The sequence below is a fragment of the Rhinolophus sinicus genome, chromosome 14 (assembly GCF_057876585.1).
Source record: "Rhinolophus sinicus isolate RSI-liver-muscle chromosome 14, RSI-T2T, whole genome shotgun sequence".
Taxonomy (NCBI): Eukaryota; Metazoa; Chordata; class Mammalia; order Chiroptera; family Rhinolophidae; genus Rhinolophus; species Rhinolophus sinicus.
Window position 1 is genome coordinate 170,806,334 of NC_142514.1, and position 24,767 is coordinate 170,831,100.

At 36.7% G+C, this 24,767-nt stretch overlaps 1 protein-coding gene across 12 annotated transcripts in view; it reads right to left on the minus strand.

Moving 5' to 3' along the window:
* Window positions 1-24,767, minus strand: part of LRRC4C (leucine rich repeat containing 4C) — a 1,083,645-nt gene that overhangs the window by 867,859 nt on the left and 191,019 nt on the right. For all 12 annotated transcript variants that reach the window (XM_074336244.2, XM_074336243.2, XM_074336242.2 and 9 more), the window contains one exon: window positions 11,749-11,938. The gene's annotated coding sequence lies outside the window, so the exon portion shown is untranslated. The remainder of the gene's footprint in view (window positions 1-11,748; window positions 11,939-24,767) is intronic.

Here is a 24,767-nt window from a genome sequence, read left to right on the forward strand (position 1 = left end):
ACTTGAGCAGGTGTGGCAAAGGAAGCTTAAAAGAAGCTTCAGGAATCCCTAACAATTAGTGATGCTTGCAATGAGCCCAACAGTGCTCTGTTTCCCAAGCATCAGCAACCTTAATTTTCACAATGGTCCTATGAAGTGCATGCTGTCATCACCCTCATTTAGCAGATGAGTAATGCGAGTCTTAGAGAAGTTAAACTAGTCAATGTCAAAGGCAAAATTTCAAACCAGGCAGGTTAGCTCTGAAGCCATCTGCTTAACCACTAAGCCGTTTGAAGCATAAAACTCCTTAGCTGGCGAGAGATTCTAAGCTGAAGAGGTATACTTTCAACACACCCAGGAAAATAGCCACCATTAACCTCCTTCAAACCTCCAATTAAGGTAAGGATGTGCACAAAACATAGAAAAGCTTTTAATGGCAATTTCATCAAAATGCTAAAGATTAGACAAGCAGAGCTTCCCAAACACTTCAGATGAGAATAGGGGAACATCTCTAAAAGAGACTGAACAAAAGACGTGTCTTTTAATCATTCTGAGCTCTCAGAATCAACATTGCTATGAGGTCTGCTTTTTCTAATATAAACGTAACAGGAGACAGATTGAAATGCCAAACTGAGCTGCTCAGTGTTTTAGAAAAAACAGTTTCTTAAAGGCAGCCTCAACTCAAAACACATTTGTTTGATACCTTCTGAAATATTTCAATAAGTTGGGTTGGCACAGTCTTAAAATTAATCGCAAAAAAATCTAATAGTCCAACAGAACAGGGGTGACCTAAAAAGGGGTGCCTTCATTCTCTGGTAGGGCCCTAGCAGCACCTTGTAAACCTCCGAATCACCTTCAATGGCAAGAACTTTGCTCACAGCTCTCCCAGTATCTCTAGGAAAACCTTAACCCCTTGTTTTAGAAGTACTCTGCTACTTCCATATGCGCTTTGACCGTCCCAAGTCCCACCACTTTGATATGCAAAATGTAGCTAATTTAGGCTTTGTAAGGACTCCTTGCTGCATCCCGTGCTCCAAGGCCGGAGGATCTTAGTGTATCAAAGAGAAGATAAATGGAAATAGGTACTTTCAGTTTTTCCCATCATCTCATTTCTTATACTATATTGCTAATAATAATGCTGATGCACGATTTGAGGCTTTACATATATAATCTCATTTAATCTCATAACAAAGGCGAGCACTATTATATCATCATGCTTCTTTTTTTTCTTAGGAATGTTAAGGTCATGTAATCAGAATTAGAACCCTCGCTGTCTGATCTAGAACTTTGTCGATTAGCTGGCACCTATGTTTGTAAGTATACTATGGTACGTAGTATAAATGTATTCTGATGTATCACATAATGCAGTGTAGAGATTAAAATAAGTATAAAATGCAGTGTATAGTCCTTGTAAGCATGCCAGCACCAATGACAGCACAAATCACCCCTTCTTTCTATCCAAAAGGATTCACAACGTTCTATGCATTCTGGATTGAGCCAATAAACCCTAAATGGCTTAAGTCTGTGATATTCAATCCTACATGCAAATTTATAATGAAGAGCTTTTAAAAGGTGCTTATGCTTTGCTCTGGCCTGAAAGATTCTGATTTAATTGTTCTGGGGTAACCACTGGACATTTGTATTTGTTACAGTTCTACTCTCCATCCCCCTAATAATTATAAAAATCTAGGGGATGGACTACAACTCCTCTGAATCAACATAACCCTATCTGTTAAAGACTCAATTATGTCCTCAAAATTCATGTGTTGAAGCCCTAACCCCCAATGTGACCGTATTTGGAGATGGTGCATTTAAGAAGGTAATTAAGGTTAAATGTGGTCAAAAGGATGTGTCTTTAATTCAATTGGACTGCTCTTTTTTTTAATTTATTTTTCAATTATAGTTGGCATACGATATTATATTAGTTACAGGTGTACAACATAATGATTAGACATTTATATACCTTATGAAGCGATCACCCCAATAAGTCTAATATCCATCTGGCACCATGCATAGTTATTATGATATCATTGACTGTATTTCCAAAGCTGGACTTTACATCCTTGTGACTACTTCTATAACTGCTGGCAATCTGTACTTTTTAATCTTTTTACGAAGAAGAGGAGACATCAGGAGTGTGTGTGGTCAGAGGAAAAAACATATGAGGCACAGTGAGAAGGTGGCCATTTGCATGGTACAGAGAGTGGCCTCACCAGAAACCAAGCCTGCTAACACCTTGACCTTGGACTTGGACTCCCTGCATCCAGAACTGAGAAAGAAAATTTCTGTTGCTTAAGCCTCTCACTCTGTGGTATTTTGTTATGGCATCTCAAGCAGACCAATACAACATCTTTTGTTCACAGTGATTGTTGTAGGCTGTGGGCTTGTAAAGATGTCGCGTATCTGAACGTGAGTAGAAAGGCTCTAGGTCTAGGAGGTGTTGGCATCTATTTGTCTGCCCTTAAGGAAGCCAGCTTAAGAATGAAGTCAAAATAGAGAAAGAGATTCAAAGACTGTGGAAAGAAACTGAGGCTCACAATTTATCACGTATACACTGTTAAATGATAGGACGGAGCAGTATTTGGAATTCTAATAATGAAGCTTACAACATTCTTACTCATTTCTCCATTGCAGGAAAGGATAGGACTGAGTGCTTACCACACTATCATCTTCTAGTGCATGCCCTGTAGTCCAACATCTCTCCAGTTACTATGAGGACAACTCATCTTTATCTTTCTGTCTGCTTACTTTAATTTAAGGTATGCCCAAGGTATCTGTTTGTTGGGGAGAGGAGAGTCAGGCAGGGTTGCAGCAGGTCCTATACCAAGAACAACACTGAACATTTGAAGACAGCAATTTTTCCCAGTCAAGCTTACTTTTGATCTTGGGCTTTCCCATTGCCCTGACCAAAGGGTGAATAGTGATCTTTTTAAAAACACATGTGGACCAAATAAAATGTGAGGTTGACAAAAGTATTAAGAAGTTAATCAAGGGCCACAAGTAATGATTCAATTGTCACAACAGAAGCTGATTATCTCCCCAACATCATAACTGTGTTTAACACATGTGGTCTAAAGTAAAAAAGTAAGCTCTAAAATCTGTTGTACTAAAATGAACATCTGCTAAGAATTAGGCTTATGACCTGGGACCTTTAGCTTCCTTCTCAGTGAAGTGGAGAAAATAAAATCCGCCTCTATGATTACTGGAGGATTGAATGTGTTAACATTCTAGAGTCTTCTCAAATAATTCAAGAATGGGGCTGCATAAATGTTTGTTAATATTCTACATCCTTTCCCAATTCATTTCTAAATGTTGATTACTTAAATTAAAATTACCCTGATTCTCAGTTTATATATATTATAAACTATGTAATATAAACATTTCCATGGGACTATGACAGGATAATATGTTAATTAGTCCATGAAATGACTTGGTAACATATCAAGCCCTTTGCAAATGTTTGTTATTTTAAGTAAAATTATGTACGGGCTTGGGCCTTAATCCCCAACTGGGACCTTCCCTCATGCAAATATCTCCCCTTTATAAATAGCTGCGGGCTGAAGAGATAACATCTGATAGAGAAAGTATTAGCACACTCATTTCAATTTAGTTTCAGCATCCATCACTAACCAACAGGTCACATGACTGTGTGTCTAAGTCTGGTCCCTGAATCTTCTCTACCACATAGTGAATATGGCACACTCTGCAAAAGGTTTAGTGCAACAAATTTAGAGTGATCGCATTACTTCTTTGAGTGGCAGAGTTATATAAGATGAAATCGTAAGAGACTTCATGTTAGAGAGTTAATAGATGCGCACATATTATAACAATAACATGCAGGATAAATATACACTTCTGTACACATACTCAGTACCCTTTACATTTCTCTTCTTTTTGAATTACTCAAGTGCTATCCCAACAGCCTTAATGAAACCAGACATAAACTGAATTACATTCTTTTAAAACTGGAACAATCACACATCAACTTGCATTAAGTCCTTTCACTGTAAATCCAACGGGTGCAATATAGAACTGTGAAAGTCCATTTTGACCTCCATTTGTTATTCTCATTTGTTCTTTATTCTATGCATTTGATTTGATCTCATTATAATATCCTTAAGCGTACTAAATCTTGCATTAGGTAAAAAGACACATGAAGCTTTTAGACTAACCTGTTTTCCTATTTGCCATCCTGGGCTGTCAGAGTTAGTGGTCTACAAATCAGCCACATTTAGCTAGGTGAAGACTTGAAATCTGTTTACAATGAAAAAAAAAGGACACCCACACTTTTCTCCAAATAAGGAGTATATTAAGGATATCTTTGAACACTGTTGGACATGTTATTGTAGGTGTCTACTCCTATAATGAGTTATAATGACAGCAGCAACCCACGTGACAGGACAACAATCTCTAGCATTACTAGGCTGCCAATTGCTAGTTACTTCCTGGAGTTCACATCCATGTTCTAGAAGATGGACCGCCATAGCAAGCATCTGCCAGTGACCACAGACAACCTTGTCTGGTTCTCAAACAGTAAAAATAAAAATAAAATAAAATAAAATAAAAAATACTGGTGAATAATTGGCACTCAACAACTCTTGAAATGAAGAAATGCTTAAATGAATTGTTTAGTTAAAAGATTCTCTGAAATCATTAAAAACAGAAATGTTTGCAAACATGAAAAGCTTATGATGATAAATGGTTTAGCCATGATTTTGCCCTTCATTCCCACCATTCCCAATATCTATTTTTATTAATGAATACATGTAGGGAGTGGGCTGTAAGCCTGCAAGGTCCTTCCCATGGGAAGCCTCACCTCAGCATCTTCCCAGGAAGAACAAGATAAAACTAATGCAGCCACAGACATACACACTTGCCAATACACAAAACAGAATATTCTACTGATACCTGCTTGTTCTGCTAATACTTGTTTGCATAGATAATTGTTCTAACACTGTATATAAACTGTGTGTGAAATAAAGACTGCGCCACTGCTCCGCCATCCATGGATGGTTGACCTCCGGATCCCAGCTTTCCTGTCTCCGGGTCTTTTCTCAATCTCCTCGCCCTTCCCCTAAAGGCCGAGTCCTTCTGCCTGTGCGGGCCATGGCAAATACATGTTACCTTTTATATAAAAGCTTTGTTGAAATATAATTCACATACCCTTTAAAGTCTATAATTCAGTGTGTTTCTTTGTTTGTATGTTTTTTCTTTTTTTTTTTTAAGTATATTTACAGAGTTGTGCAATGGTCACCAATATCTAATTTTATATTTCATCACTTCAAAAAGAAATCCCACACCCATTAGCAATCAACCCTCAGTCTCCCTCACCTCCAACTCCCGGAAACCAGTAATTTTTGTTTCTGTGGATTTTCCTGTTTTGGATACTTCATATAAATAGAATAATATATGGCCATTTGTATCTATCTTCTTTTACTGACCATGATGTTTTCACAGTTCAGCCATGTTGTAGCATGTATCAATACTTCATTCCTTTTTAGTGGCTAAATAATTTTCCATTATATGTTATACCATACTTCATTTACCCATTTATCAGTTAATAGGCATGTGAGTTGCTTTCACTTTAGAGGTATAATGAATAATGCTGTTATGAGTATTCATGTATGAGTTTTGGTGTAGATATATGCCCAGTTTTCATGGGTGTATATCTACCAGCAGAATTTCAGGATCAGATGGCAACTCTACGTTTAACATTTTGAGAAACTGTCAAATTGCTTACAAAGTGGTTCGATCATTTCACAATCCCACCATGTGTACACTTTAAAGAAAACAAAAATAAAAGCTTATTTAACAAAATTACCTTAGACGACCTAATTTTGGCACACTGTAACTACGTAAGCTACAAATCGTGGGCTTCCTTAAAGAGCAAATATCTGAGATAGAGCATCACTCTTTTCATTGCAGCAAGATTTAGCCCCTGTAGCCTTTCCCATAAAAAAAAAGATTATTTCTACCCATTGCCATTACAAATTTAAGCAAATCTGGAGGCCAGAGAGAAAATGAAACATCACAGGAAATTTAAGACACAGAAAAAAAGTAGATTTGCAAAGGTAGATAAATAAAATAGCCACTAAGCAATCAACATTAAATTTGCATTTTTATGCCAAGGAGGAAAAATGACACTGAGATAAATAACTTTGAGGTCAATAAACTCCAGATTAGGAGTCTGAAAATAAGCTTATAAAAATTACATATATATACATATGTATATATGTGTATGTATATACATATATATACATTAATTTATTTTTTCTTTAACTGAATTTTTAAAGCAAAAAGAGGTAGGTAGAAAATGAAACAGATCTTACTTAGTAAATGCCAGTGCTTCTAATAGCCCAGTGTGTGAAAATCCAGCTGTTCTCTGCTTCATGCATTAGCAGTAATAATGGTAAAGACGGCGCCTTCCCTATTTGCTGACACTTGTGTTGATGATGCGGGAGGCAAAATAGCATTTCTCTTCTGGGCAATGTTAATTATGGAGTGCTGACAAGAGTTCAAAAATAAATCCAGAGCCTTCAAGTCAATGCCCTACATCAATATAATATGAAAAACTCATAATATGCTCACTAGCATGAGAGAAGTGTAAATTTTGCACAGTGTCTCTTCATTTGCAATAAGCAAAAAGATTCATGGTAGATTTAAAAACCGATAATAACCATTGATATCAAAATAACGATTCAGAGGTCTATCTATCTTTTAAAATTTGTATTATTTGTTTGATTCTTTGAAGCAGAAAGAAAATATAACCTTAGGCTTCCTTTTTCAGATGAAATGACTGAGGATCTGAGAGATCAAATGACACAGTTGGTAAGGGCAACAATGAGAATTTTATTCTGGGTTTCTGTCACGTCACCCAATACTAGAATATCCCTGTATTTAGACCCAATTTCTGAGTACTGTACAGCAATTTTAGATTTTTCATATACACAATGAGTCAAGATTTTTGAAATTTGAGCCATAGGATAAAGTCTGTCTGTACCACACAGTTTTTTAGGCAGTGCACATTTCCTATTATCAATCAATTAATGACACTAACCTATTTAAAACCTTTGCATTTTATTGCCAGGGTTTAGCAACTATCTGGTACCTATTGTCAAAAATATAAGGGGGTTTCAATAAGTATTCATTAACCTCAACTACAGTTTTTAAAGCATCACTTTAAGGTAAGTATTATGAGCCTCACTTTTTTAAAAGTAATGAAGCTTAGGAAACTTGCCCAAGGTCAAATAATCAACAAAAGGAATACTTATATTTTGAACTCAAGTTTGACCTCATAATCCTACTATTTTATACGGCTAGCTTGAGAAAATGTTCTTAAGCTTTAAAAACGTGCTGGTCTTTTGAACCAATTTCACATCTAGTACCGTATTCTAAGAAGAGACTCAAGGATACGTACTGTGATTTAGCTAGAAAAATTTTTATGTCAGTGCTGTTTACAGTTGCCAAAAAAAATGGAACTAGCCTGACCAAAATTAAGGGCTCAATTAAATCATTTGTGTTATAGCCAAATTTGTAGAATAGTATGCAACCATTAAAGATGTTGTACTTGAAAAGTATTTAACGGAAAAACAATCCTACACCACATAATCTTCCTGGTGAACTCCACTTAACCTTCAAAGTTCAGTTAAATATTACTTCTTCAGTGGTGTGTGTCTTCACCCTGTGTCTCATTCCAAATAAAATCAGGCTGACTCTCCTCCGTGTCCTAATAGGTCTACGTATGTGGCATATGGTAGAGGACTAGTTATTTGGGCATCTATCTCCTCCTTAAGGCTCTGATTTTCTCAAGATCAGAGAACAAACTTTAGTCACCTTTATTACCTCCCTCATATCGAATAACACACTGGTTCATAGTTAAAAGGAGGTATGCAATAAACATCCACTGAAAGAATGAACAATTCTTTAGCAGTATGTTCAACCTCTTTCATATGAAGGATAATATGGAAAATCAGATTCCTGTGGCTTATGGAGAAATTTTTTCATTCTCACAATGAAAGGGAAAAGACCTACAAAGTTTGGCTTCCTCTGACCCTACCTTGCTGCCCCAAAGACAGAAAGGGATTGTGACCTGGACACACCCATAGCCCATTCACTACATAATACATCTTGTGATGCCCTGATTGCAAGGGTCTAGCAATAGACTAAGTTAACGTAGGGGTTTGAATGTGAGATCTATACATGTCTATATATATATTATATACATCTCTTAAAATTATCTTCAAAATGTGCTTGCACATTTTGCACATATGTCTATTTTGTAAGGATAGAGTTCTTTAGCTTTAGACTCAAAAAAGCAATTGGATCTAAAAGGTTTCAACTACAATGATAAATTCTACATTGTTTTCATTAGTTTGACCTGAAATCATCTTAACTTTTATATGCATATTTAATTTATTAACACAAGAATTTTGTTCTCACTTGGAGACTGGGGTGAGCTGACTTTTAACAAAGCCCATTAAAATGTATTTAATCAGAAGCTTTGTTCATTATTCTTTCCTGCAGACGTTATAGTACAACAGAAATACGTATAATATGATTACAAAAATTCCTCTGGGAATGCGCAAAGAGAGTTGTTATTTGGAGCTCAGCGCAGATGAAGACCCCTTTCACCCTTGGCATCCGTATGGTCAGTATTTTCAAATTATCTAAAGAAAGTCAGAGAGTGGGTCATTGGGAAGAAAGTCAAATGGATAAGGGCCAGGAAAAGAGAAAAAAGAGCACCAAAGCAAGTTTACAGAGTCAAAATCTGAAGACTGCCTTCAACTAATACTCAAGAAATCTTCACACTTTCTTGAATTGCAGTTGGGTGTTTGTGTATGTTTTGACATCAAGGTGCAGGTATATTTAGAACCACTACATTTTTCACAGCTTGAAGGAGTTTCTATTTATTTGCTATGGACCCGTTGCCTAGCAGAACCATCACACGCTGTAGCTTAATGTTCTGCCCCCAGTGTTAGGCTGGAAATGTTGACAGAGGAAACATCAGGTCTGTACCTCATTCTGCTCCTTCCAAACTGCTGAATTGGGATTACATGTACAATCGAGCTGCTTAAGGTGTTGGAGGTGCAATCAGAGAACGTTCCCTCCTCTATCACCATTGCCAGTAGTGGACTTGTCAGTTTAAAAACAAAAACAAAAACACAACAAAGGGAGTCAGGCCATTCTCGGCGATGAGGACATATCAAGGAAGATTGGAGTGGTCCCAGGAAACCCAGTTTCAGTAAGTCATAACAGGCATTATGCAGTCCCTATAGATGTGTTTTGGTTTGATTTGACCTGGATTTTTATTAAGAGACAACTGGGGGATCTTAAAGACTCTCTAAAGGATCATGAAACACTGGAGCCAAAATCAGGGATCATTCCATTCCTGACATGCGTAGGTTGCCTGAGTAGGTGACGCTTTATGCATTAGGATATAGAAAGAACAGTAATGATAACATTTATTGTTCACTTTGCACCAGGCACTGTGCCTATGTGCTTTACACAGACTAACTTAGTGATTCTTCACAACAAAATTATGAGGTTCGTACTGGAATTATTCTCTTTCTATAAGGAAAACAAGGCACAGAAAGATGAACTAACTTTTTAAGAACATACAACTAGTAAATAGGCTTCACCCTCTTAAAGAATATAAAATAAATACCTATGAGCTATGCAGGTAGGGATTTCTCTGGTCCCTTTCCATTTAACATTCTCTCTCTCTCTCTTTTTTTTTTTGGTGGGGTGTGGTTATATATCTAAAACACTGGATGATCACCAGAAATTAGTATATGTTTTTTTCAAATCATTAACTACCATCCCCACTCATATACACACATACATACTTCTACATATCTGAAAGTACCTGTAATCAGAAGATTAAAAAACATATATTTTGAAAATATTGGCCCTTCCCATTGAAAACCAAGTGATTTAGATGTGGTAAAAGAAGGGTATATGATCGTTTCTCCCATCTCGTTGCTTTCATACACAAAGAATTCTTAGTATTAAAAAAAATTTCCTTTCACCCTGAATACAATAAATAGACACAAATAAAATAATATCTTGATATCTCAAGAAAATTCAATTGATGCAATATTTAAATTTCATAGCAAAAGAGTCATTCATTACTTTACCTACTCAAACAATAAATATTCATTGAGCAACAATGTTGCTTTAGTATCTATGCACAGTACGTGTATATAAAGCATGTTTCCCCGAAAATAAGACTGGGTCTTATATTAATTTTTGCTCCAAAAGATGCATTAGGGCTTATGTTCAGGGGATGTAATCCTGAAAAATCATGTTAGGGCTTATTTTACAGTTAGGTCTTATTTTTGGAGAAATTGTGTGTGTGCATATATATATATATATATATATATATATAGAGAGAGAGAGAGAGAGAGAGAGAGAGATGTATATATGTATATATGTATATGTATATATGTATATTTATATATGTATGTGTATATGTATATATATATGTATGTATGTATGTATGTATACATACATACATACACACGCATGCATACATATATACATATACACATACCCATATCAATCAACAAAACAGATCACACCCCCTGAACCTTATATTTGATGATAATGATGTTATCACTATTAAATCACTGATAATTTCTCTTAGCTCAAGATATTTTGTATTTATTAAGTTAAACTGGGAAATATTGGAAAGAGTGAAATTAGACATTACAACACATGCAAATAAAATTCAAGATAGCAAATAAACAAAACCCAACTGACACAGAGACAAGTTCTTCATATCATTAGTTCTAGTTTAAAATACCCTAAATATATGCATAATATAGCACAGAAGTCACAAACTCTGAATTTGGACTTATTTTTTCTAAGGAACCCTACCTTTTGAGATTTCCCCACCATCTATCCTCAAACACACAACCCAGGGAATAAACCTACAAATTCCATGGTCAACAACATATCCTCTTTAGATGATTCATAGCCAAATTAAATCTCACATTCTAATGAAGCAGGGAAATCCCGAATGGTGAGTTGTAAGGGCTAGGAATAGGTGAATAGTCCATAAGTATTTAAAATAGCCAACTAGGAACACAAGACAACGTTATACGACAGGAAAATTATGTACTATAGACTGTAATGCTATTTGAAATGCACATATACATAAGTTATATCAAATTTTTATTGCAAATGGTTTAAGACTGGGGAGACTCTGGCATCAGACTGCATTATCTATATAAAGGTTCAACCATTTATTGGCTAGGTGATAGACAAAGATTAATTTGCCTAATCTGGATACCCAATAGGCCTGCTTCCCAGAGAGACAGCTGCCTCTCCCTCTCTCTTCAGAGAACAGGGATATCTGGAAATGAAAACCCAGAGGATACGGAAATTGGCTACCACTGAGTACTTAAGGCAGACATCCTGATGGAACACTGATGAGAGAGATAAGAGCGAAAGGTCTAGAATGTCCAACGCCATATCACTATAAACAAAAGGCTTGTATCCTGGACTCTGATCTCACTGAGGGATGCACTGGTGAGATGGCAGTTATAAATGCTGAGGGTGAAGATGGGCTGGCAGCTACAATCCTGTGACATCACAGAACTGTAACCACAAAGCCAGGACCTCAGTCCAAACCATCATAGAGCAAGGCCTGGTGTCCCCCTACCATGTGGCTTATGAACCCCACAGCTCATGCCTGTGGACCCTCTCAAGTCGGATGTCTGGTTCTCCCCAGTTCCCTGTGCAACCAACATCAAGAAATTTGCTCACCTGCTATGGCTCTGTCTATGCAAGTCTTCCCCTCAATAGAAGACTGGTCCCAGCCGGCGTGTATACTTTCAGGTCATCCACTCTTGATTACTCGACGTTAGATGATCTCAGACAAGTTATTAATTCTCTGTGAGCCTCAGTGTCCTCTTCATCAAACAGGGATAATGACAGTAAACACTTCATTTGGTTTCTGTGAAGATTAAATGACATAATCTATGTCAAGGGTCTGTCATAGCACCTGCACATTGTAACATTCAAAAACGCTAGCTATCATTAGAATTTAGGATTTAATTCCAAGGGATTGTTTTTAGTACAAATAAGGAAGATTTGATCACAGGAACAAGAAAATAAACTTGAGGGCTTTCATTGAGAGACAGGGGGAGTCCTTATTCTATCATCTGTGACTCCATCGTTGATGCCCTAGGGATTATTTGACGACTAAGTGAATCTGGGTTTCAGATAAAAGAGAAGAGAGATGTATCATAGAGAGTTAGACTTCTGCTGGGAAGCTGACTGCTAATTAGTATCTAGGCATTTGTTTGTACTTCTCGAAAAGGAGCAGAATGGAGAGGTGATATGAGGATAGCCCAACTGACTATATCTTTTTCCTACATATTCATTCATTAATTTATCTATGCATTATTTTCTGTATTCAACAGTTATATAATATAATACACTGTACTAAGCATCATGATGAGATAAGAAGATAAACCAGGCCAATATGAAAAGAATTGGCTTATCCCAAACTTATTCCCTAGATGCCAGTCTTTCAAAGAAAGAGCTGGCCTTCTGCAGATTATGTTGAAGTCAGCTATTGCAAAATGCATAAGCAATCAATTCTGGTAAAATGCTGAGGTAACAGACTCAGCCATGATCAAGTATGTCAAAGAGCTGGGACACTACAGCTTACACACCAGCACACAGGCCCTGTCAGAAACCAGGCTTGTATTCTCTTAACTATGGATGTCCAACTTGCCAGACCAGGGGAGCTATGTCTGTCACACACATAGGTGATGGATTCCAGCTGTTAGTCATGCCAGCGAAGGGGCTACTGCTTTCCTAATTAGTTTCTAAAAAGACTCCTGGGCTTAGATTTGCTAGATCCCTGTGTGCCACCCTGAAAGCACAATGGCAAATTGGAGAGCACATTCCTCCAGCACCGTGAGTGCCTCCAACACAACGCTCTTTCATCAGTCCCTGTGTGTGAGCTTCCTGGTATTTTTGTCCTGATTTGATCAACACGCTCATTATTCTAAGGACCTCATTATGGTGAAGAGAATGAGACTCTTCAATGGATTAAATGAATAACATTAAGAGAATGAGACACCATGGAAAGGCATATGGCCTGTCCATGGGGAATCATCCATTTCCTCTACCAATAAAGCTCTCTTGGAGGTGAACAGATTCCCATCCTACACCTCTGATCACGTCCCTCTCCACAAGAGTGTCTGTTTTATAGGGTTAGGTCTCCTGTGCCATTGCTCTTAGAAGGTGGGATGCAGGCGCCATTGGTCCATGGAATTAATTGGCTTTGTAACTACATCTCTCACCACATGAGGCCCCAGGGGCCAGTTTTACAGGGATGACAGAAAATCTATTTTGGCATTACATACAAATTGTGTTTCTCAGTACAGCTTTACTGATTATATAGTTGATATTTGAATGCCTGAGAAAGTCCAAACTTTCTCACAACTTGAGACATCTGATTCAATGTCTCATTTAAATCTCTTTTTTATTCAGACCTGAATTTGAATATCGATGGATCTTGGGAAGATTAAATTCATTCTTGCAATGTCAGTGTGCTCATTTTTTCCACAGCCATAATCTCTACCTCATTGGGTTTTCTGAGGATTAACTGAGATAACATGCCTGACATGCAGTAGGTAGTCATAATTCTCCTTATGTGATATATGTGATGTAAAGACAAGTCTAGACAAAAAGCCTTGCAAGATTTAGGGAGGGAGTTGACTTTTGATAGGAGAAACCTTTAATATTTTTTTCCAGTTACTTTAAACACAGGAAATATTTTAAAAATTTAGGAGAGGACTCAAAAAACCCTTGAAATCATCTTATGACCTGTGCTTATGCACGCCAGCCAGTTTGGCACAACTGTTCGGAACTAAGGGCTTAAGTCCTGGAGCAATATCAAAAGAGGACATTTAATAAATGCCTGTCGAAGTCACACCTCAGTCCACGTCACTCCCCTCGGGAGGACATTGCTCTCTATGTGTCATTTAAAATGCAATCCATTTGAATGGGCACAGAGCAATTCTATTACCAGACATGACTGCTTTTACTACTAGCAGTTGTTTAATGATTTTATGTCATCGCAATAATAGAAACAGGATATTCAACTGTGACTACAGCTTGTATGAGTCTATTTTTGGAAGACTGATTTTGTAGAGGACATGGAAATGTGGAGTCTTGGTTCCTGTTTATTTCCCGAAAGGCTTGGCCAGTAACTCTCGTACATCGTTCCCCTCTGTGGACTGTTCATGACTTAATGAAATGAGTGTGGTGATTTGAAGTCTCCAACAATGATTGTTTACATACAAAAACCCTTTTGTAGAGAAAGAGAGTTGGGCCCAAATCCAATTTTTCCATCAGAGGAAACATCCCTCACAGAGTATTTCACTGCCTGAGTCCTCAATCTTGATAGGGAAGAAGCACACAAGCAACAATGACAAAAATCACAAAAAGTGCACACGTTTTCTCCGTGGAGGACACCGCCTCAGATCTTTCCTAGACACATTTGAAGCTGTCTTAAAGCCTCTCAATGTCCTGCCCTCACATGGAGACACTTATCACCGCCAACACTAGCATTCTACTTCCTTCTATTCTCAGAACAAGTAATTCTCTCTTGCTGAAGGTCAACTCTTCCATCAATGTTCTTGATCCCAGCCCCTCTCGTCTCTTCTAGGGCCTTAATCCATCAGTGTTCTACCTTTGTTTCTATTCCGATCTTCCCCCCTTGTTACCGGACCTCTCCTTTCAGTCTGTTAACAGGCCAAAATCTTCATCATTACACACACACACACACACACACACACACACACACACACACCACCTATCTCTAGTCACTGACCTATTTTCCTCCACAATCAAACTACTTAAAATAGTTCACATTTGCAGACACCCATTTTTAAAACTTCTGTTTTCTCTCTTGCTTCTATAAATAAATATGTGATTTTTTCTTGCCTCCTGGTTTCCAACAATATACTGCAAGCATCTTCTTATTTGTCCTTTCCCCTCTTCAACCCATGCCCACAGTCTTCGGCTCTCACCCATCTCCCCAAAACCACTCTGGTAAACTCCATCAGTGACTCATAAGAATTAAATCCCAAGGTCAATATCAGTAATTTGAACTCTTCGCTTGCATGTGAAACAAACAAGACCTCCTTTCCCTTTTGAAAACTCTCCTCTCCTTTGGTTTCACGTTGCTGCTGCCTCTTTATTTCTACCAGTTACCACGTATTGGACACATATTTCTTCAAGTCTTGTGTCATAAACTTTACATTGTTAAAAAAACGAATCCTGGAAAGTGGGGAACATTGTAATATTATACACACTTAAAAATTAAGCAAGTGAAACCTAAGGAAACTGAGTAACTGTTCCCAAGTTGCACAGTAAATAAGAGGCATGAGAGAAGCAAGTAGTTTTATCTGACACCAATGTACGTTTTTAACTTGTTAATATAATCATTTCAAAAGTACAGAAATACATTGAATGGTTACAAACAACAAATCTCGTCTATTCAAAGATTTAACAAAATGTTAACATTTTGCTTTATTGGACTAATTTAATTTTCAAGAACTATTAAAAGAATTGAAGCCCACTTTGTTTTCCTCCTCACTTTTACGCCCCTTCCTCACCAGAGAAAATCATTATCCTCTAATGAGTCTCTATCATTTATATCCAAATTTTTATCCCACTATTAGATTGGTATGGTCCGCTTTATTCCTCCCTCCTTTTCATTTTCTTTGTCTGGATAGTATTCGTTTTTCTGTTGACGTTCACTCATAATTTTTTTCACACACATACACACACACACACACACACACAATTTAAAAGTATAGAAAATCAATATGTCTAATCTCTCAAACTAAATAGGGCTTTAGAGTGTATTCACGCTAAACTTCTAATCAACCACATTAATTTGTCTTGCTTTTGCCCTGTAAAACCTATCTGTCTGTCTGTCTGTCTGTCTGTCTATGTTATTTTTTACAGTCCTAGTTTGCTTACATTTACTTACATGTTTATCAGTGTATTTATTCACCATATCAACCTTATTTTGGTTGGTGGGGTTCAATTTCTTCTTACAGATTCTCATTCTCTAAGAGTTTTTTCAGTGGCAGTCTGTGAATTTTTAATTCTCACAGCACTTTTGCTAGGAAATTTTTAAATTTAGATGCACTTTTTAATTCTAGCTTGGCTAAGTGTAGACTTGCAGGTTGACAATTATTTTCCACGCATTCTTTAAAGGTATAATCCCATCGGGCTTTTTGTCTCCATCATGACTGTGAGACATCTCTATAATGATAAGTTTGATTGTAATCGTCATCTTCATGGAGGTTATTATGAACTGAATTGTTCTCACCCCCAAATGCATCTGTTGAAGTCCTAACACCCAATTTGGAGAGAGATTTTTAAAGAAGTAATTAAGGTTTAATGATGTCATGAGGTTAGGGCCTGAATCCAATGAGACTGGTGTCCTTATCAGAGGAGGAAGAGACACAAGGAGTGTTTGTGCACAGAGGAAAGACCATGTGAGGACATGGCAAAAAGGTGGCCGTCTGCAAGCCAAGAAGAGATGCCTCACCAGAAAGCAACCCTGATGGCACGTACATCTTGGATTTCCAACTGCCAGCATTGTGAGAAAACACATTTCTGTTGTGTAAACCACTCCGTCTGTGGTATTGCTACAGCAGCCCACGCTGACTAATATGGGGACACTTTGGGGGCCCCAGTTTACAGACACACCCATAGTGTGCCATATCATATTCACTGCTTCACTATCGTCACCAGCTTCACCGAGTTTATATTAGGTGCTTTGCTAATTTCTCAACTTGCCATTCTCACACCACGTAAGTAATACAAATTTGGAACTCACAAGTTTGCTTAGAGCTGTATAATTTTGCCAGTTTCTCAGAAGTGATTCCTTTTCCCTTGTGACCAGTGGTTAGAATTTTCCAAGTCCTACTTTCAAAGGCACAGCAGCAGAACATCCTGTCTCAACGCTTTTTACCGGTAGGACACATCCGGCCTCCTTGTGCATGGAGCCTGTGACCTGGACTGTCCCCTCTGAAGGTACTAAAACATCAGACTCTGCATTTGAGGTCTACTTCCCAGTTCTAGTAACTCTGTGAGATTTGGCACCTCTGATTATTGATCTTCTCTTAAAATGTTTTTTTTCCACTCTGGAATCTGAGTCCACCTTCCTCCGTTATTACTCTTAGATAAGTGTTTCAAAAATACTTGTTTCATAATTGAATTGATTTGAAGTGAAAATGGAATTCTTCTGTACAGCTTCATTTAAAAAACTGGCCAGATGCCCCTTAAGTTCTATCTCACAATGCCACCTTTCTTGTTACCACCATGTCTCTGACTACATATTCAAACATATAATAGCTAGTTTTCTTCTCTACATAACAATTAAAATTCGGGATTTTCAGATACTCTGTCTTATCTTGTAATTGTCCTTCAACAAATCAGTTTACTTCCAATGTTTGTTTCAGGTAACTCATTTTTGAGAATTTCTTGATATCTCACCCGCAAAATCACAGAGAGGCAAATTCCATCCATTCTGCCTTTTCAGGATTACCATTACACAGCAGTTACCAACAAACCTCAGTCCTCCTAAGACAGGTCACCTCTCAGGATTTTTAACTTGTGTTATTTAATTATTAGTGAAATGGACATCCATGCCTCTAACCATTTTGTTCTCTCCTACTTTTCTTTTACTGCCAGAGGTACTTTCACTATTTTCTGTTTTTTCTTTTTTTTAAATAACTAATCCATAGTCTTTGATCCCCTGGATCTTTCTGATGGATTTCTTCGGCCAATAGGATAAAGTCCAAACTTGAGAAACTGAATCTTAATAATTGAGTTTTTGATTACTGTTCCAGATTTCTTCTTCACAGGGCCATACCACCACTTCAAACTCCAGTCTAGTTCAGCTTAATTAAGCCATTTGTGTGTCATGTTTCTATGACTTTGCTCAAGCTATTGCCTTTTCCTGAAATGATTTCTCCTTGTCCTCTCTTCTCCTGTCAGCTCAACATCACTGTCACAAATCGTTCAGTCTCTTCCAGGAAAAACAGACATCCTATGTATCTCTACCATAAACACTTATTCTTGGTTCTTATTATAATCTTCATTCCATTGATATAGTCGCAGGCCTGCCTCCCCCACTAAGACTGTGAAATATTTTAAGATGGGATTCCTCAACCTCAGTCATATTGATAGATTGAACTGGATAACTGTTGTGTGGGGTGTCCTGTGCATTACAGGACATTGAGCAACATCCCTGACCTCTAACCTCTAGATATTAGTAGCATCCAACCCCTACCAGACATTACAACCAAAATGTCTCCATATATGGTCAAACGCCCCAGGGAGTGGAGGAATAATCATTCCTGGGTGAGAACCATTTCTTTAAAATAGGAATGATATCTCAAAAGTCCTATGTTCAAGGCCATCATCTGCATTCCAGAAATATTCATTGACTGAATGAATGTATAACAAATAAAATTATTTTAGTTATCGACTGAGAAAGAAAAAGAGAGAGAGAGAGAAAGAGAAAGAGAATGTGTGTGTATATACTTATTCTTTAATAACTGTTATAAATTATTTTAAATAACTGAAACATGAAATATTTGACATGTGAATTATACTTTTGAGTAATTCAGAGAACTAAAGTTTAAATAACATTAAAAGGACATGAGATTGACTGTATATTTCTCAATGTCATAGTGAAAGACCAAATGCTAAATAAGATACACAGTCAAATAAGAACAATTAGCAATTTTGTGAATTGGCTGCCTGTTCAAATTTATTTTGCCAAGGCTAATGTTTAGTTAAGTCAATACTTCTGCCAATTATAAGAAGCTTCATTGAATGAGCCTATGTTTAAATTTCAACAACTCTACATTTAACCTGAAGGAAATATAATCTCCTGGGCAATTGTCAAAACAAGTGACTGTGTTGACGATGAGTCTTAGAAATAAAAGCCAAATAAAAGGAAACTCATATTTCTTAACTGCTCTTCCTTTAGATATTTATTTAACAAATGTTTTCTGAAGATCTTTTTACTCCTATTACAAGAGATAATTGATATATGCAAATAACCGAAAGAAGTAGAATCAAAAGTAGAATCATTAGAACGACAATGTTAATGATTATTTCTGGATGTCAGGATTCAGATGGGTAATATGACATCTTTAGCTATCTCAATATTTAAAATTATCTTCAATAGCTGTATATTATTTTATGTATTCCTAAATGATAAACTAAATAAAGACTTTGTTCTTTGACTCTACTCAGACTTAAGAGCACAAAATGGCTTTCCTTTATTCATTCACCATCTACATTCACATTATTCTGACTGAAGTTTCAGATAGCACAAAGGGGGAAAAAAAGCAATTTTGTGAAATGTTATTTCTATACTTTGCTAAAAGTTTGTACATCATCATGTAGTAAGCACATAAATTTAAGAAATCATAAATTTGAAATTTGCCATGTTGAAATTGCCATAGCCCTTCCCTTATAATTCACTTCTTAAAAAATACTCATTTATGTACCAGCCAATGTACCTGGAAAATTCATTACCAACTGTGTTAGAAGATTGAAACCAAGTTAGGAAAATAGATCAAATACACAAAACCTTAAATTGTTCCTCTTCCAGAAAGACTTTGGTATCACTGCTGTCTATACTGATATCTTCCTTATTTGGATGACTTCCATCTTCTCTCTCTCTTATGTGGCAGTTACATGTGTAAACAATCTACCTCCCAGTGGAGTTTCTTAAATATTCAGATGCAATCTTTTACTCTTTTGATTCCACTCCCTTGAGATCAGAATGCATGTTTAGGTACTATCTAAATACAAAAATTAACAAATTTGCAAATAGCCACTGCCTGGCAAACAGTCAGTATTTAATAATTATTTGAAAGAATGTATTTACAGAGAAGGAAAATTGGTTATAGCAACACAAAACTTAATAAAAGGCAATTAAGATCCACTTTGTGGTCCCACCATAATCTAGAATTACAATTACAGCAACATAATACAGACTTGAATTTATGCCTTCCCCTATAAATTACGCCTTCCCAAAATCTTTTCTCCAGAGGCTTTAGGTATATTAATAATAATAATAATAATAATAATAATGTAAATTAGTTGGACTCCAACCTTTCCAAACACATACCATGCCTAACATGCCCGAACCTTGAGACCTATACAACTGCTGTTCACTCTGCACGAACAGAGATCCCTTGATCACATATCTTGCCTTCCATTTACTCAGGTCTCTGCTCAAAGGTCATTTCTTCAGAAAGTTATATTCTGGCTCTTCTATTTAAAAACAAACAAACAGAACAAACAAACAAAAAAAAAACTCTTATCCACTTGCTTTGCTTCTTTTTATAAAACTGATGCCTAACAATATCTGGTTCTCTATTTGTGATTTTAGTTGTTTTCCTAAAATTATGCTCCACAAGAGCAGGGACCTTGTCTGTTGTATGTACTATGTGCATCTCTACCTCTTAGGATACTGCCTTATGCAAAGTAGGTGCTCAGTAGATACTGATTTTGATGAATCAATTATGACCCCCATCTTAATGTTCTTTATAATTTTAAATATTTTATTGTGCTTGTTTACTCTGTCCCACATCTCCCCACTATCTATATTTTCCTTTTTTTTTTTTGGCTACCCATAACTGCAAAACTAATGGCAACAAAACTATTTCTGTTTTGTTTCTATTTTTTTCTGAAAATCATCCTATACAACACTGTCTTAATTTGGTCTATGTTTCATTTTCAAGATGGCATAACTTTGAGATTTTTCTATGCTGCTGGTCAGTATTTTCTTGTGATCTTGAGCCACAATCTCCTTGAACCCACAAATAAAGAGCCAGGAAGCTACCTTCCCTTGTGTGTTTTAGGGAAGGATTTATTGAAATCACAATTTCAAATAAAGCCCCTAACACGCCTGCTTAGCCATAACCATGTAGGACATGATGCCCCTCGTTGGCAAAAAGGATACTTAGAGCAAGTAACGCAATGTGTGTCTGAGGACATGAGCCTAAAAGGTAGATTCACAGTCCCAATTGCTTTCCATTTGCTTCTTAGCTTTTGAATCATGTATATTATTTTTAAGGTCAGATTTGGAGTCTATGTGAAGACTTGGATTAGAAATAATAACCTCACTACTGGATTTCTTCTTTATTTTCCAAAGCTCTACACTTGTTACCCAGACTCATCGATGTGTTCTTGACAATGTTCTCTGTATTTGTTGTCTTTGTATACCCTTGCATACTATCCCCAACGGCCCTTGGCACTTAGTGCTCTGCTTTCTGGGCATGTTCTTCTCAGATAAGCCCACAGCATGCTCTTTGGTTTCCCTGTGCTCTTCCATCAAATGCCCCCTTAACAATGAGGAAATTTAGCCATCTCCTCCATTCCCCATCCCAGCCCTTTCTCTCACTGTTTTCCCTTCATTTTCTCCTTATTGTTATAACTCTCTGAAATATTACACATCTTTCTATTTTTTTAGCCTACCTTTACCCATTCACACAGCACTCAATAATCATGGGACCCTTGTTCACTATTCTGATACCAGTTCCTAAGATAGTTCAGGAAGCCTAAGAGCTGTTAAGTAACAATTTGTTGAATGAACGAATGAATGAAGAGACGAAATAAATGCTAGTTTTTATCTGGAACTGGAACTAAAACTGTGAGAAATACAAACACCATGACTGTTCTCAGAGAGTTTCCAGTATGGTGGGAGACTAAATATTGAACAATAATTACAAACATGATGGGTTTATGGACATTGATCCAAATATGCTACACGACAGTGTGATAAGTCCAATTCAGGCTATTTTCCCCTATATCTAGGGCTTGTGGTTTTCATATGAAATGAAGTTACAGTTAGGGAGAAATGTGAGAGAAAGGTGGAAGAAATTTTGAAAAGTTTTTGTCTGGCTCAACCATGGTGGGAGGAAAAAAACAAAAACAAAAATTATTTACCTTAGTTAAGGATGTAAGGTGATATAGATCAACTCATTTACATGTAGGATGAAAGAATATATAAATTTTTTTTTTAATTTTTTTTTCTTCTTTTTTTTTAAATTAAATTTATTGGGGTGACAATTGTTAGTAAAATTACACAGATTTCAGGTGTACAATTCTGTATTACATCATCTATAAATCCCATTGTGTGTTCATCACCCAGAGCCAGTTCTCCTTCCATCACCATATATTCGATCCCCCTTACCCTCATCTCCCACCCCCCACCCCCCGCCCCCCTTACCCTCTGGCAACCACTAAACTATTGTCTGTGTCTATGAGTTTCTGTTTCTCATTTGTTTGTCTTGTTCTTTTGTCGTTTTTGGTTTATATACCACATATCAGTGAAATCACATGGTTCTCTGCTTTTTCTGTCTGACTTGTTTCGCTCAGCATTACTCTCTCAAGATCCATCCATGTTGTCACAAATGTTCCTATATCATCTTTTCTTACTGCCGAATAGTATTCCATTGTGTATATATACCACAACTTCTTAATCCATTCATCTATCGAAGGACATTTTGGTAAACTTATGGACCTTGGGTTCAAAGAGCATTTTATGAACTTGACTCCAAAGGCAATGGAAGTAAAAGCTAAAATAAACGAATGGGACTATATGAAACTTAAAAGCTTCTGCACAGCAAAAGAAACCATTGACAAAATAAAGAGGCCACCAACTGAATGGGAGAAGATTTTTGCAAACAGTGCCTCTGATAAGGGGCTAGTATCCAGAATATACAAGGAACTCATGCAACTCAACAACAAAAAAACAAACAACCCAATTGAAAAATGGGCAGAGGACTTGAAGAGACATTTCTCCAAAGAGGACATACAAATGGCAAATAGACATATGAAAAAATGCTCAACATCACTAATCATCAGAGAAATGCAAATCAAAACCACAATGAGATATCACCTCACCCCAGTCAGAATGGCTATCATCAACAAGACAAATAATAACAAATGTTGGAGAGGCTGTGGAGAAAAAGGAACCCTCATACACTGTTGGTGGGAATGCAGACTGGTGCAGCCGTTATGGAAGGCAGTGTGGAGGTTCCTCAAAGAATTACGAATAGAATTGCCATATGACCCAGCAATCCCTCTCCTGGGTATCTACCCAAAAGATCTGAAAACATTTAGAGATAAAGACACGTGTGCTCCAATGTTCATTGCAGCTTTGTTTACTGTGGCCAAGACAAAGAATATATAAATTAATGAACAGATGAGTCTGTTGGAAACAAAAAAGAGTTAGAAACCTCTGTTTCTCATGTATAAACTGGATGATCTCAACAAGTTATTTACACTCTCATATATCACTGCATTCATTGGCACAATAAATATAAAGGAAGAACCCATCTCATCATGCTTCTAAAGGATAAAGTAGGAACACGTAGATAATATAATTAGCACAGTTCTTAAGCACACAGGAGCTATTAGTACTATTATTTAGTAAATTTTTTTTAGATACCACTTGCCTCAAAAACAGATTGGAAGAAAAAAAAATGAAGAAGAAAGTCCAAATTTAAAATTAGTAAAATCATGATGAAGAATATGAGTCAAGGAATGAAAGTTGATGAGGTAGATATCCCAGCTGCTTGTCCTATAACTATTCTCTTATGGCTTCCCAAAGGATTCTAGAATTGGTGTGGTAATATGCCTGGCTACATTTCTCAGACTCCCCTGCATTTCATTATCTAATTTAGTTCTAGCCAATGGAATAGAAGTAGAATTTTCTGGATGAAATTCCTGGGAAAGCACTTTTTCAAATGCAGACCGAATCAGCTTAACTGTGATTTTTACCTTCCATGCTTCCACTCCCCTCTATCTGGAACACAGGCAGGTCAGTTGGAGGATTTTACCACCCACCTCCTAACCATGGAGTGACCTTAAATATGCAAGTCCTGAAGTAAGAGTGTCAGAGCAGAAAGACAGAAAGAGCCGGGGTCTCTGATGATCTCATTAACTGTCCTATCGGCCTGAACTGCCACCTCCTAGTTCCTCTATAAAAGGAGTTTGATTCCTTTTTGTTTAACCACTTCTGGAATCTCTGCTTCTCACAGCCAAACAGAATTTTAACTAACAGAGGTGAGATAATTATCCCAAATTAAAACTAACAAACAAAAATAGTCTAAGACAATCTATTTCACTTACACATAACTAAGCTCTTAACTTTCTAATAGCCATGAAAAAGAACATAGTGGAAAAAAGGAACTGTGAAAGGTTCATGAACTGTAAAACTGTAAAACTCTCATGAACTGATAAAAAATGAACTCCAAATCTATATACTCTTAAATATTGTCTAGGCATTAGAATCCAAAAGAACCATTTCATAGGTTTTTATGTAGGAAGAATATATGCTATCATGATTGTTATTTTTGATATAGTTTTTTGAAGATATAAATTGATCTTCATGTGTTTATTTCTTATATTGACAAATGACACAAAAGAACAATGTAAAATTTTATAGTAGGATAGTGAAAATACTTCTAGAGAAAAGGCAAACACACATTGGTTTCTAAATGTATGACCTGATTTAGAAATAGAAATGCAAGAATGTACAAGAAAAAATGGTTTGCATGAACCTTGCACTCTTCAAAATGAGCCATTGCAGCTGCACACTAAAGAAAAACATCAATAATTTTGATATTAACATTGTTATGAAGTACCTGAAACAGAAGCACAATTTTAGCAAATAAAAGATGTCTCACATGTTTTCTATTTTAAGAGTGAAG